The sequence below is a fragment of the Suricata suricatta genome, chromosome 5 (genome assembly GCF_006229205.1).
Source record: "Suricata suricatta isolate VVHF042 chromosome 5, meerkat_22Aug2017_6uvM2_HiC, whole genome shotgun sequence".
Taxonomy (NCBI): domain Eukaryota; kingdom Metazoa; phylum Chordata; class Mammalia; order Carnivora; family Herpestidae; genus Suricata; species Suricata suricatta.
In genome coordinates this window covers 152,287,054-152,301,470 of record NC_043704.1, presented here as the reverse complement: position 1 = coordinate 152,301,470, position 14,417 = coordinate 152,287,054, and the positions used below count along the sequence as shown (strand labels likewise).

The window sequence follows — 14,417 nt, the reverse complement described above, 5'->3', positions numbered from 1 at the left end:
GAAATTTAAAAAATGTTACGGTTTGGGCCGTGTTGTGTGGCGGGTTCTAACCCTGCCTCTGTCAGAAGGATTCTGGACGTCGTCTCACTTTACCTATCGGGCCTCAGCTTCCTTGTCTGAGCCCCCGTCCAGCTCTGGAGTTGTGGAGGACACTCCACCCACCTGCCCTCTTGTCACAGCCCTTCATCCGCGGTCGGTTTGCGGAGGAAGGGCTCTTCGGTCCGACCTTCGGCTGCTCGGTGCGAAGCGCGCCGCCATTGCAGTCATGAGGCAGGTCCGCAGTTTCGTGCCCGTGGCCTGAGAGCTGCGGTCTTCAGAGCGCAGGGGAGCTCCGGTTTTCCACTCACAGAGTGCTCCGCAACCGAAAACCCTCCGTCAAAGAGAACGTGTCACCTGTGGTTCCCATGTGCAGAGAATAGGACGGGATGGCAGAGTTGACTTCCCTTTTCTGATGGCAGGTTTGAGGAGAAGGCGGGGAACCGTGTTGGTGCGGCAACAGAAATGTCCCCTTGTACCTGGGCAGGTTGTCCCCCTTTACCACAGACTTGCCCCACAAAGCCGACTGACAGTGGCAGGGACAAAGGAGGAGACCCTCCAGCCGCATTGGCCTCACCTGCGTTGGTCTTTAGCGGAGCACGAGCCGAGCCGTGAGTCTGCTGACTGTCCCCATGGAAAATTAGCTTTCTTCACTCATCTGAAAATATTTGTCCCTGAGTTGTTTGTGTGTTGATACTGGCTGAACAGTGACATTATTTTTCTTAGCTACAGGGGACTTTTCCTTTCAGGAGAGTAGGTTGGCTTTGCTGAGCCATGTGGTCTGGATGGGGACAAAGGTGGTAGCCCCAAAGCATGCTCGGGTGACAGCGAGATGACACAGAGCTGCGGGGGGGGCGGGGCGAAGTCAAAGGCTGGAACGCATTGCTCTGGATAGTGAGGAGGTTTTATAAGCAGTGTCGGGAGAAGAAGCGGGGAGAAGGGAGGAGAAACCTGGAGGTGGGGCGCTGTGCTGGGGATTTAAGCCTCGCCGGCGGCTGGCGTGCGGCTCCACCTTCCGCGGGGCGTGCGCGCCTTCCTCACTGTGCGGCCTCCGACCGGCCTGGGAGGCAGTGGGCGCGGTGGCTGCCTGGTGTGCGTTAGGTTGGGTTTGGGGCAAGAGCCAGAGCTGTCCGGACCCAGCCGCATCCGGCTCGCGTTTGAAGAGACGGGTGTGGAAGACTTCTAGAGAGTGCTCTAGAGCTGCTGTGGGCCTTAAGTGGGGATGTGACTCGTCCCCGCGCCGCGGCAGGGGTGTTGCCCACCTCTTCCGGTCCGCGCAGCTCCTTTGGTGACTGAGGAAAAGCTCTCATCCTGTCCTTTGGCTGTCACCTCAAGGCCTGAACTCTACACACAGGAAATTCCTTCTGGAAGGTTACCAAACTTCCTCCGTGCTTGGTTAATTGTTGTGTAACGAGCACCTAGCAAGGCTTCATATCTTACCACAGTAGGTGTTTACCTGATTAGTGCCGTGATGTAGACCCTTGTCGTGTCCTAGAGAGCGGGTGGAGGTGACACCCCCTCTCCGGGTGAGGCTCTCAGGGGCCCTGAGCCCTCCTGGGCATGTCTGGCGTGGCCCCCCCCCCCCCCAACCAGAACAGCGCCACACTCGTGTCCTGGAGGACCGTATTTTCAAACAAAGTCCTGCTGCCAAAAAAGTAAAGGAAAAAAAAAAAACCCAGTTGGGAATCACTGCTTTTGGGGACAGGACTTTGATGACCTTGAAGAACATTATTACATCCCTTTTCTACTTGTGTTTCTTGAGTTGCATAATCTCAGGTTTCCCCCTCTGTATGAATGTATTTTTTAATCTATGAAATATCCTCATAGCAGTTAGCCTGTGAACAACTATCTTGTCCTTTGTAAACTTCTGTCACTGAGCAAGACGTGACACAGCATTTTAGTGATTCTATGATGTGCATATATATATGTATGTATGTGTGTGATGCATATATATATATATATAAATGTGTATGGGTGTCTGTATTTATATTTATAGATATATATATACATATATATATATATTTTTTTTTTTACAGATTTTAACATTTCTGAAACTGGGATGTACTTTCCATATCAGTGGCATTTACAGTTGCCCTCAGCCAGGTGACCTGGTTGTCATTGCCTTAACTAATTCATTTCACTCGTAGTTTTCTTTTTCTAAGTGCCCAAGAGTGATGCGTTATAAAAATATGTGTCCAAATCTCTAAAAGAGCTCTTTCCATAAAAACAAAATGAACGTTCGAAGTAGGAAGAAGTCATGTCATAGTGTAATTGGCAACATTTTTCTTTCTTGATGCCTGATGAAGTAGTTGATGCATCTTAGAACTGAGGGATTCCTGGCTTCACAGAAACATGGCATGTTCTTTAGTTGAGTGTGGTTTCGAAGCTCCAGGGCCACGGTGATGTCCCGCATCCATGTAGCAGCTTGTTGGCAACAGTTTGATCCGAAGAGACACAGTGGAAATTGTGCTGCTTGTGTCTTCCAACCCCGCCCCCCCGCCGCCATTAGCATAGAAAAATCTGGGGGTCCACTGTGACCTCCTGATGACTTTTTTTCTCTACTCTTAGCTCATAACTGTTTTCCATCTTCTGTTTGATGTACTTAAAATCTGACACAGGCTTTGTAGCTTCCTTCTTCTCTAGAGTTCCTCATACAGTGTGCTCTTACCGGCAGTGCGTTGTCTCCTAGATGTTTTTCATGACTAAGGCAAATGTTTGTTTTCTGATGGGCAGGAATTGCAGGCAGCTTCTGTGTGTTTCCTGTAGGCCTAGAGGGGCGTGAAGATGAAGGAAGCAACATTGTGAATTTGATGTCCTATCCGTCTAAAATAGCCACGGGAGCTTCAAGTATGGGCCACACTGGTGAAGATACAGTTCAAAGCCATAGTAATCAAAACAGTGTGGTCTGTCACAAGAATAGGTCACTGGAATCGAATGGAGAGCTCAGAAAGAAAGCCGTGCTTTTAGGGTCAATCTGTGTCAAAAGGGGGAAGTACATACGACGGGGAAGAATAGTCTCTTCAACAAACGGTGCTGGGAAAGCTGGACAGCTACCTGCAGAAGTCTGAAACTCTACTACTTTCTTACACCACACGCAGAAGTAACCTCAGAGTGGACTAAAAACCTAAGTGCGAGGCCTAAAGCCCTGAAACGCTTAGAAGAGAACACAGGCAGTAATTTCCTTGACATCAGCCGTAGCAACATTTGTCTAGCTCTGTCTTCTCAGGCAAGTGAAACAGAAGAAATAATAAATTACTGGGACTACACCAGAATAAAAATCTTCTACACAGCAAAGGAAGCAATCAACAAACCAGAAAGGCAGCCTTCTGAATGGGAGAAGATACTTGCAAATGATTTTTATCTGATAAGGGGCTAATACTCAAAATATATAAAGAAATCACACAGCTCAACACCAAAAACAAAACAAAACAAAAAACCAGTCTGATTAAAAAAATAGGCAGAGGACCTAAAGACATTTCTCCAAAGAAGACGTAGAGATGGCCAATAGACACAGGAAAAGATGCCCACTATCATTAGTCATCAGGGAAATGCAGATCAGAAGCACAGTGAGACATGCCCTCACAGCTGTCAGAGCCGCTGGAATGAAAAGAGGTAACAAGCGTCGGTAAGGACGCGAGGAAAAGGAGCCTGCGTGCACTGTGGGTGAGAGGGCAGACTGGCGCAGCCACTGTGGGAAGCAGTACAGAGAATCCTCCAAAAATTACCCATGGAAATACCTCACAATCCAGTAATTCTGCTAATCGGCGTTTACCCAGAGCCAGAGAAGGCACTTTGAAAAGACCCACGCACCCTGCGCTGACTGCAGCGCTACTTTCAGGAGCCAGCGTGCGGGGCGGCCCGAGGGCCAGCTGGTGGGTGACGGCGTAATGAAGACGCGGGGCGTAAGCACACGCACGCGGGAGTACTCTCAGCCGCACAAAGGATGAGATCGTGCTTTGCGACAACACTGTCTAGGAGCCTAGACAGTAATATGCTAAGTGAAGTACGTCAGAGAAAGACAAATACCATACGATTTCACGTACTTGTGGCATCTAAACAAAACAAATAACCGAAAAGCAGAATCAGACCGATAAATACAGAGACAAACTGATGGTTGCCGGGGTGTGGGGGACGGACAAAATGGGTAAAGGAGAGGGGGAGGCCTAGGCTTGCGGTTACGGAGTGAATAAGTCACGGGGATGAAAGGCACAGACGGCGTAAGGCAGAGTTCAGTGGTGGTATAATGTAAGAGCGTCATGTGGTGAAGAACGTAGGATAATGTGTAGACTTAGATCACTGTGTTGTGCACCTGAAACTAAAGTAACATTGTGTGTTAACTATACTAACTAGGAATAAAACCAATTAAGCACATAATCATTTGAAAGCAGTCTTACTTTGAAGAAAAAAGCAGCAATTTCCAGTTGTAACAACCTTGGGAGGCACGGTGCTCCCTCCTGTCTGGGCCCTCCGGATTCACAGTGCAGGAGGAGCGACGTGCAAGCCCATACTTGGCAGGAGCAGGGTGGGAGCTTCCTGGGGGGAGGACCCGCTGCCTGCTGCAGGGAGAGGAGTCTCGCAGAAGGAGTGACCTTTGAATGTGGCCTTGGGAGGGCGTTGCCATGAGGAGATGGTGGGCATTTAGATGCGCCTGGACCAGAGACCGCGGAGACATGTAGGGAATGAGTGTGGAGGGTAGTTTGGGCATGGATCCTGCAGGCTTTCTAATGTGCTTGTTTCATATGTGTTTGACTCCGCACATAATTCATGCTTTTCAAAATCAGATAGTATCTTCTAGTTAAAAACATTTTTTTTTTTTGAGCCTCTAGCTGCAGGGGCTGAGAACACTGAGGAGGTAGGCAGCTCAGCTGAGGTTGGGCCTTGGAGAGAATCAGGCTTAGGGTCATGGGATAATACTGGAAACTTGGAGTCTGGTTGCGGGAGTCTGGGAGTTCTTTGCAGATCTCCATCAGTGAGGCTTTTGGAAGCAGGGAAGGAGACCTAAGACACAAGGGTCTGTTTCTGAGGTCTGAGCTAAGGGCCAAGGAGTTCCAACACCACATTCAGGGCAGAGAGCAGCCAGAATGGTTTTAATCTTGAGGTCCGCCTGCAGGGGTCCCAGCTTTGGGCAGGCCAGGTGGCAGGGGAAGCCAGGTAGCTGGTCGCTTACGACCAAGGAGCTGTCACTGCAGCTGGGCACTGCTTCTCTGGCGAGGCCCCCCTGGGTGAGGGCACTGCCTTTTTACTTGGGCTTGGGAGGCAGCTGTGCCGAGTGGGGGCTGGAGGCTCAGGCAGGGTGCGTTGGATCAAGCTAAATGGATTCCTGTTCAGCCTTCAGAGTCTCGCAGAGTCAGGCAGTGTGGACCTGTGTAACAAATATGGGTCCCCGAGAATGTGAGCCATCGGAGGACCCGTGCTTGGCTTGGAGCGCGGAGCTGCCAGCCGAGCGGCACGGAGGGCATTCTTCTTCCCCTTCCGCCCCTTTCCAAAGAGTAGGAGTTGCCCTTAAATGTGTCTTAAGTACGAATTTGGATGAATCAGCCTTTGGGTTTGGCTAGAACTATAACTCTAATCTCACCTCCTTTTATTTCAGTGGTTTATGTTTTGGCCCTACTTCAGTAAATCATTTTGATACCCAGTAATATAGGCCAACTGTATTTTATTGGGAAAAAAAATCTTTATTCATAGCAGATTTCCAATTTGTGCCAAAATGCTGCTGTCATGATGTTTTATGTGTCTGTTCCAAAACAAACAATTAAAGAGCAATTTCAGTGGCAAATGTTAACAATAAAAATGGGATTAGCAATACGCTAGTTGGACAGTTATATTGTCTTAACAATCTTGAGGCTGGCAGCTGCAGCAAGCTTGAGTAAATCTTTCAAGTCAACGGTATCTTTCGGAAAGAGTCTCTTTATGGACCCTCGGAGCCTCAAGGATTGAATCATGGACACACCGGCCTGGCACAGACTGGCAGCCACGTTACTTTTAAGGAATGTTTTCAGTCCGGGGCATTCATCAGGCTTTTAAAATTACTTTGCTCTTTTCTAGTTGCAGCCCATCTGATGTGAATTGGTCCTTCCAGGGTCTGTTAACATGATAGGTTCCTTATAAGATTAAGAATCTGCACACTTGTGTCCAATATGGTGTTAATACGATTCTGCTGTGCACATGGGCATGAATTTCTAAAGCAGAAAACAAGATTTGATTAAAATTTCAAAACGCTTGGCTTAAGAAGATACTTTCAAAGTTATACAAAGAGTACTTACTGGATGTGGGAGGTAAATCTGTCTCTTCAGTTTGCCTGGGTTTCTGTAGATCGCAGAATACAGTGGTGTATACGAGACAATTTTACGTACGACTCATGTACTGTCATTAAGGGATGCACCTTCGTGTGTTTTTGTATGTGTGTGACGGGGAGGAAATGGATATGCGCGGAGGATCTTGGTGACTTGTGTCATCAATTTGTATTTGCAAAATAACCCTCCAGGGCGAGGGTGTAAGCTCTTGTCACTGGATTGAATGAAGAGCAGTGTCCGTATAGCAACTGAACAGACTAATCTGATCAGTGTCCTGATAGCTGGTTAGCCAGAATAAATGGGTGGAAGCTAAGTAAAATAAACTTGTATCGTCAAACTTGGCTTAAAACATCACTAGCTTCTGCATAATTAGCCCAAGTGGCTTGAAAGAAGATGGACTTTATTAAGATAAAATCTACATATTGTGCCCACTGGGGGAAGAATGCTAAAATAGAGCTTAGGGTCTCTTTGGCGGATCACAGGGCACACATTGGCAGTGTGTTACATGCAGCTTCTCCGGAGCCAGTGGAATCCCGAGTTTTATCATCATCATCCGGATGTCTAGTTAGTTCTGCTCCAGGCCCTGGGCTTCACTTTGAGGAAACACTATTCCTTCTTCCTTCTCTCTAAGGAAACAGTCTATTTAAAAAGCATAGAAGTAGACAGGGGCACCTGATTGGCTCAGTGGGTTAAGCATCTGACTTTGGCTCAGGTCATGATCTCACGGTTCGTGATTTCAAGCTCCGCATTGGGTTCTGTGCTGACAGCTCAAAGCCTGGACCCACTGTGGATTCTGCGTCTCCTTCTCTCTAGTTGCCCATCCACCGCTCACACTCTGTCTCTCTCTCTCTCTCTCTCCTTCAGAAATAAACAAACATTGGGGTGCTTGGGTGGCTCAGTTGGTTAAGCGTCCGGCTTGGGCTCAGGTCATGATCTCGCAGTTCTTGGGTTCGAGCCCCACATCGAGCTCTGTGCTGACAGCTAGCTCAGAATCTGGGGCCTGTCTTCAGATTCTGTGTCTCCCTCCCTCTCTGACCCTCCCCTGCTCATGCTGTCTGTCTCGCAAAAATAAATTTGAAAAACATTAAAAAAAGTAAACATTAAAAAGACTTTAAAAAATTAATAAAAAAGAAGCAGACAAGCGATCTGTACTTCCCAGGAGTGTATCTTTTGCATTTTTTTGGTGTTTTACTCTTGATTGGTTGTGGAATTAGACTTGTGAAGAGCGTGAGGGTAAACTGGGCACAGAAATGAGGGAAACCTCTGTAAAAATGAGCAGCAGACAAGTGAAGGTAGGGCTGGGGGTGGGGGAGGCAGAGTCCAGGACAGTGGGATGAGGGGGAGACAGAGGAATCAAACCACTGGATTAAATGGTAGAGCAGCAGAAAGTTAATATTATAATAAAGAAGAGACGGTTTTCTTGTCGGATGTCTGTGAGTCTTGGGGGTTTCCGGGGTCCCCCCTTCACTCATCTCATCGCCTGTGTGTTGCTCACATTCCCCCAGAGACCTGCGCTGCCCGGACAGTCGGTGGTAGCCACGTAGAGAATGCTGAGCCCTGAAACGTAGCTCGTTTGAATGGAAATGTGCTCTCAGTGTCGAATACCAGATTTAAAAATAAAGGTGTTAAGTAGCTGATTAATTTTCTTATATTGTATGTTAACATAATATTTTGCATATGTTGGGGTAAGTGAAATATTAGTTTCCTCGATTTCTTTTCGTTTATGGCAGCTTCCAGGACATTTAAACCGTGTGGTTTGCATTCCATTTCTGTTGGTTATGCCACGGCGGGGGATTCCCTAAGGCTTGGATCCTTGGTTATGTTGCCAGTCTCACTTAGGGAGGAAACCATGCTGGGTACAGCCTCGTTGGCCCCCAGCACGATGCCCTCCTGCTTCTTGCCTTTAAGCACGTATCGATTCATTCAGGAACAAATGACAGAGGTGAGGCAGGGCCATTACACTTAGATCCATCTGTCCTAGACTGCGGTCGTCCGCTGGTCTTTTCCCCTTGCTGATGCGTGGGAAGATGAAACAGAAAGACAGGCTAGTGTTCTCCAAGGTCATGTACTTGCGAAGCTTAGTTTGGCCATGGCTAGTGACACCATTTGATTTTACTTCTGTCTCTGGACTGTCTGGTGATGTCCAGTCATTGGCCTTTGGCCACCTGTGGGTTCAGGTTTGTGTTAAAAAATAAAATGCCTACTGTGGTCATCAGGTATTGCCCAGTCTCCTGACTCCAGAACTCTTGTGTTTAGGCACCTTGGGTAGATGGGAACAGAGTAGAGTAACTTGTGGTAAATATAAAGAATTCCTGGAAGGGTCTAGTGTAAATCAGTGATTGCCCGTTCTCAATATATAACCATGGAATGTTACCTTTTTGTATACTTCTTCAGTAACGTAGGATTCAATAGTTTCTTCATGAACAAAATAATCGAAACGATTGAGAGTACGCACTTTTTAAGAAAGTGGAAACGTCAGCAAAAAGTTGCTAGTTTTGATTAAAGCCACAAACATCTATTAGCATTTGCTTTTGATGCTCTTCGCATTTGTTTTCTTGCATGAGCAAGAAAAAGCCGAATTTATACGCTTACCCAGAGCTGCAGAGGATTTTCAGACTGAGCCAGGAAATCTGATGGACTAAAGTAGTTTACGGATTTATGGGAAAAGGAGAGCTTTTTAAATAGCTCTAACAAGTGAAATTGCATTTTGGAATTCTTAGAGTTACCAAATTGGAGAAAGACTGATGAGAAGCCAGTAAGGGCAAATTATTACATAGGATTTCTAGGTTTGTTTTTTCTGGTAACAAAATCGTAACACGTTCAAATGGTACAACGGCGTCTAACGTAGAAATGTGAAGATCTTCCGTAACATCACACTGCACAGCTTAAATCGTATTTCTCTATTATTTTCCACACATGTGTTATATCTCTATCTTTATTTTTTAAAGTTTATTTACTTTGAGAGAGACACAAGACAGCACGAGCTGGGAAGGGGCAGAGACAGAGGAAGAGAGAGAGAACCTGCACTGTCAGCGTGGGGCCCGGCCGCGTGTGGGCTCACACCCACGGACTGTGGGCTCACACCCACGGACTGCGAGATCATGGCCTGAGCCAGAATCCAGAGTCAGACGCTTAACCGGTTAAGCCACCCAGGCCCCCCCATCTCTTTTTTTTAATAAAAAAACAGAACAAAATATTTTATTTGTATCTGCCTTACTTTATAATGTGTGTGTGTGTATGTGTGTGTGTGCGTGTGCATGCACACCCACATGAGTACTGTTGATTCTGTTTCATGGCCATATAATATTTTACTGTAGTGGCATAATTTATCTAGCCAATCCCCACTGATGGACACTTAAATTATTTTTTTTCCGTTTTTGCTAGTATGAGCAACACTGAACAAAATATCTTTGCACATCTGTGAAGTCTTATACAGTCTTAAAGTCAAATTGTTACACCAAAGTATATGTACCTCTTGTGTTGTTTTAATATTCCCCTCAAAAATGTGACTATAGAATTGTTCACACAGTACCACCTGAGCCGCACTCATGCTGAGGATTATTGTCAGTGGTTTATGTTTGACCTGTTTGCTTTCACGTGTCTGTCTTGCTTGGGCCAGGACTTCCCCTCCACAAGTTTATATAATACCAACCTGCATTTTCTTCTTGCAGCTCTAGCGTCACGACTTACATTTAAATGCTTGCTCTAAAATAACGTTGTTGTAAGGAATGAGTATGAATCCAGCTTTGCTCTTCCCTACAGCTTCCTTTCTCCAGCACTGAGCTGTTGTTCCCACAGTGTTTGTTGATGTAGCTTGCCATTAGGGTGACTTGGAATATTACATTAATCATTCGTTCACTGGATCCCCACATTGATTGTCTGTAATGGCATACAAGGAGCTGCATGTATTTAACATACGTAATTGGTGAGGTTTTGCATAGGTGTATGCAATCAAGATCGTGAACATGTCCATTACCCCCTGAAATTTCCTGTTCCTACTTGTGATCCAGCCCTCTATGCTATGTCCCCTTCCTCTCCCAGGCAACGATTAACTTGCCGTCAATCACTGTAGATTAGTTTTCACATGATAGTTTGCATATGGAATTTTATGTAAATAAGTAATAAGATACAGACCTTTTTAATGGACTCCTGGTTTCTTTCACTGACGGATGTATTTGGAGCTCAGTGTTGTACTATGTATCAGAAGTTCATTTGTTTTTATTGCCAGGACTGTTCCATTGCATGGATACACTACAGTTTATCTCTTCCTCTGTTGATGGTCGTTTGGGCTGTTTCTACTTTGGGGCTGTTATGAATAATGCTGTGAACATACATGTATAAACTTTTGTGTGTGTAATTACTCTTAGGAAAATGCCTGGGAATGGAATGGGTGGCATGTAGGATGAGTGTATGTTTAACTCTTTCAGAAACTGCAAAACTGTTTTTGAACATGGCTGTTCTATTTTAGATTCCCGTTAACTATGGATGACAGTGAGTTAGTTATTCCACAATTTCAGAAAAATTTTAGACATTCAAATGGATTTATAGTAGCCTATCAGTGTGGCTTAATTTGTATTTCCCTAATTACTACTATTGTTGGACTTATATGCCATCTGGTTATATCTGTCTTTTATAGGTAGAATGTGTCTATATAAATCTTCTGCCCATTTTTTATTGTTTGTTTTCTTGTTACTGAGTTGTAAGAATTCTTTTTTTATGTCTTCTGACCTGTACCTTGTCAGATGCATATTCTGAATATTTTTATGACAGTGTGTGGTTTGCTTTTTTATTTTCTTAGTAGTGTTCTGAATACTAAGGTTTCTGAAGTCTGAAAGTTTTCAATTTTTGAAAAATTTTTTTATGCTTTTTATTTATTTTTGAGAGACAGAGACAGCGTGAGCAGGGGAGGAGCAGAGACAGAGGGAGACACAGAATGTAAATCAGCTCCAGGCTCTGAGCTGTCAGCACAGAGCCCGACGCAGGGCTCGAACCCACGAACTGTGAGATCATCACCTGAGCTAAAGCTGGACGCTTAACCAACTGAGCCACCCAGGCGCCCCTGAAAAGTTTCAATTTTGATAAAGTTCAAAGATTTTTTTCTTTTTAACACTAGATACTTTTGTACCCTACTTAGGAGATACTTGCCAAAACCGAGTCCCCAAAGTCTGCTCCTCTGTTTTCTTTCAGAGGCATGACAGTTTTAGTTCTTAGACCGGGATCTGAAATCTGAGTACACGGTGTGGAGGGAGCGTTTATTTTCTTTCTTGAGGGTATTCAGTTGTTCTGCACCCACTGCTGGAAAATTATCCTTTCTGTGTTGAATTTGACACTGTTGGTCAAAAAGTAATTGATCGTTTATGTGTGAGTTTATGTCTGGACTTTCTCTTCTGCTCCTTGTTTTATGTGTGTCGGTCAGTCCTCTGCATTTCCATGTGGTTTTAGTGGAAGCTTGTCAGTTTCTCTGCAGAATGCCTGTGGGAATACTTATGGGGATTTTGTGGACCCTATACATGATTTTGGGGTGAAATGACACCTGAAAAGCAGTGTGTCTTTTGAACCAGCAGCTTGGTTATCTCTGTGGATATTCTCTGGTATCTGTCCGCATGGTTTTGTAGTTTTCAACGCACAGGTAGGGTGTACACACAACGTTCTCAATTTAACTCTAAGTATTTAATATTTTGATGCTGTTGTAAGTGGCATGCTTTAACTTTGGTTTTTGATTACTCATTGCTAGCATATAAAAATACAGTGGATTTCTGTGTACTGACCTTGGATCCTCCAACCTAGCCAAACTTACTTTTTATTTCTAACAGCTTTATAATAGAATCTTTAGAAATTTTCTGCATAGATGATCATAATCTTTGTAAACAAAACTATTAACTTTTTTTTTTTTTTAACTATCTATCTGCCTTTTGTTTTCCTTCCCTTTTTGCACTGGCTCGGTTAGTGCCGGACAGAGTGGTGAAAGTGGACATCCTAGGCTCTTTCCAGATCCTCGGGAGAAAGGATCATCTCTGATGTAGAGTCCTTTAGTAGGCTGAGGAGTTTCCTTTCATTCCTAGTATGCTGAGATGTCACTGTGATGGATTTTTCCCCCCTGTATCTATTGAAATGATCATACTAGTTCTTTAAAAAAAACTTTTATTGTGGTAAATTTATTGATTGATATTTGTTTTAAACCAGCTGTGCTACTTGGAGCTAAACTGCATGTGAGTATGCTCTGTTATTTCTTTTTTTTTTTTTTTAATGTTTTTATTTATTTTTGTGAGAGAGAGAGACAGCGTGAGCAGGGGAGAGTCAGAGAGATAGGGAGACACAGGATCCGAAGCAGGCTCCAGGCCCTGGGCTGTCAGCACAGAGCCCAATGTGGAGCTTGAACCCACGAACCGTGAGATCATGACCTGAGCCAAAGCCAGAGGCTTAACCGACTGAGCTACCCAGGTGCCCCTGTTATTTCTTTTATAAAATGTTGGATTTGATTTAGTAAAAATTTTAAGAATTTTTGTGATTATGTCCAGGAAGGATACCGATCTGAAGTTTTCTTGTTATCATTTTCTGATTTTTGCATCAGAAATGTTGGACCCAAGGAATTAATTGGAATGTGTTCTCTTCAGTTTTTAGAAATAGATTTTATTTTATTTTATTTTTTTAGAATTGGTTCCATATCCTCCTTAAATGTTTAGTAAAAACCACCAGGGAAACCATTTGGGCCCAGAGTTATCTTTGTGGCATGAGTGTAAAGTATCAGTTTGTTTTTACTAATGGATATAGGGTTACTCAGTTTATTTCTTTTTGATATCTTTCAAGAAATTTGTATATTTCATGTAACTTGTCAGATTTATTAGCATGAAGTTGTTTATGATAGTCTTTTATTTTTTTAGTGCCTAAGAATCAATGGCAATGCCTCTTTACCATTTCTGATATTGCTTATTTGAACAGCAATAAGAATTTGAATTCTTTTATTACTTATTTTTTTAACGTTTTTATTTATTTTTGAGAGAGACTGACAGAACGTGAGCAGGGGAGGGGCAGAGAGAGAGGGAGACACAGGATCTAAAGCAGGCTCCAAGCTCTGAGCTGTCAGCACAGAGCCTGACATGGGGCTTGAACCCATGACCCATGAGATCATGACCTGAGCCAAAGTTGGTCGCTTAACTGACTGAGCCCCCAGGTGCCACTGAATTCTTTTTTTAAATTTATTTTGAGAGAGAGTGTGCATGAGTGAGTTGGGGAGGGGACAGAGAGACAGACAGAATCCCAAGCAAGCTCCACACTGTCAGCGCAGAGCCAGATGTGGGGCTCTATCTCAGGAACGTAGATCATGACCTGAGCCAAAATCCAGAATCAGATGCTTAACCTACTGTGCCACCCAGGTGCTTCAATTCTTTTTTTATTTTTAATTTAACTTACTTATTTTGAGAGAGAGTGCAGGGGAGGGGCAGAGAGGAAGAGGATCCCAAGCAGGCTCTGTGCTGTCAGCACACAGCCCAGTGCAGGCTCAATCCCATGACCTGCAAGCCCATGGCCTGAACTGGAATCAAGAGTTGGATGCCTAACCAGCTGAGCCACCCAGGCACCCCTCTTTTTCCCCCCCCCTTAATTTGCTTGACCAGAGTTTTAATTACTTTGCTTGCTTAAAGAACTAGTTTTTGGTTTTATTGATTTTTTTTCTTTTTTCCATTTCTTTGATTTCTACTTTTATAGCCTTCTATTTCCTTTGGGTTTCATTTTTTGCTTTTACTCTGATTTTTATTTTTTATTTAAAAAATTTTTATGCTTTTTATTTATTTTTGAGAGACAGAGCGGGACAGCGTGAGCAGGGAAGGGTCAGAGAGAGAGGGTAATAAAGAATCTGAAGCAGGCTCCAGACTCTGAGCTGTCAGCACAGAGCCTGACGCGGGGCTCAAACCCACGAACCATGAGATCATGACCTGAGCTGAAGCTGGACGCTTAACAGACTGAGTCACCCAGGCGCCCCTTACTCTGATTTTTTAAGGTAGAGGCTGAGGTCAATGGTTTGTGTCTTCTCTGTCTTCCTTCCCTCCTCTTTCTTTCTCTCTTTCTCTTTCTCTTTCTAAGAGCTAGAGA

The 14,417-nt window shown here is 44.5% G+C and overlaps 1 protein-coding gene across 1 annotated transcript in view; it reads left to right on the top strand.

The window, feature by feature from the left end:
- The window catches only part of ULK4 (unc-51 like kinase 4), a 492,439-nt gene that overhangs the window by 193,511 nt on the left and 284,511 nt on the right, over nucleotides 1-14,417 (top strand). The gene's annotated exons all lie outside the window — the stretch shown is intronic.